Genomic DNA, 351 nt, shown 5'->3' with positions numbered 1-351 from the left:
CCCTCCCCGCCGAGGAGGGGCTGCTGGGCGGGCGAGGCGCCAGCCGCGACCTGAGCAGATGACAGCGGGGAGGGGGGGCGAGACCTGCCCGACTTGTAGGGACGGGAGCAGGCCAGCCTGAGAGGGGCTGCGGCACTGCCACAAGGACCCTGGAGAGGGGACGGGAGGGGAGGAGAAGCTACAGCGGAAAGCACAGATTTGTCTATTTATATGTTGTAAAGTTAAAATAAAGTGTTTCTTATTGTTTGATACTTCCCTCGTAGGCAGGTGGAGGGTTCTCTTGCTCCCAGCTTTGCCTTTTCTGCAAAGGAAGATGGAGGTGGTGGAAAATTAACTGGAAACTGAACCTTT

This window comes from Buceros rhinoceros, unplaced genomic scaffold (assembly GCF_000710305.1).
Source record: "Buceros rhinoceros silvestris isolate BGI_N320 unplaced genomic scaffold, ASM71030v1 scaffold28179, whole genome shotgun sequence".
Lineage (NCBI taxonomy): Eukaryota > Metazoa > Chordata > Aves > Bucerotiformes > Bucerotidae > Buceros > Buceros rhinoceros.
The sequence above is the reverse complement of the archived record's forward strand: the minus strand, read 5'-3'. Positions refer to the sequence as shown.